Source organism: Sinocyclocheilus rhinocerous, unplaced genomic scaffold (genome assembly GCF_001515625.1).
Source record: "Sinocyclocheilus rhinocerous isolate Xijiao unplaced genomic scaffold, SAMN03320098_v1.1 C35271770, whole genome shotgun sequence".
Taxonomy (NCBI): Eukaryota; Metazoa; Chordata; class Actinopteri; order Cypriniformes; family Cyprinidae; genus Sinocyclocheilus; species Sinocyclocheilus rhinocerous.
Genome location: NW_015745416.1, coordinates 1 through 425, shown reverse-complemented (window position 1 = coordinate 425; position 425 = coordinate 1). Strand labels below are relative to the sequence as shown.

Here is a 425-nt window from a genome sequence, read left to right as displayed (position 1 = left end):
CATATCATATACATTAAGTCTGTTTGCATCTTACATGAAGTTGGTCGACTTGGGATTTAAAGTTGTTCTGCCAGGTTCATTCAGAAGACTGTTCAGCTGCAGAAGAAAAATCAAACATTCATGAAACTATGGAGAACAATTATATTGGACCTAAAAATTGTACCCAGTTAATGCTTTATGCTTACCGCATTATTGACGACACCCTGAGCTTGTAGGTATGTGCCATTTCTTAGCTCAGGATCTTTTGACATGCTAATATTACTCAAATTAAACTTAAAGATGACAGCATAGGAGGTTGCCGTGATTTCTGTTTGGATATAAAAAGTTTTTGGGGTTTTTTTGGTCAAAATTTGACAGTTTAATATTTCAAAAGCTTTTCAGGTGAAGACGATGATACTTACTCTCATAGGTGACATTCACCACCT

General features: G+C 35.5%; 1 long non-coding RNA gene across 1 annotated transcript; it reads right to left on the bottom strand.

Annotated features, from left to right (window-relative positions):
- Positions 1–9: 9 nt before the first annotated feature.
- On the bottom strand, positions 10–425 carry LOC107734781 (uncharacterized). The gene is made up of 3 exons (XR_001639161.1): positions 402–425; positions 186–307; positions 10–96 (listed from the first exon to the last, which is right to left on the bottom strand). It is a non-coding gene; the product is annotated as an uncharacterized LOC107734781 (long non-coding RNA).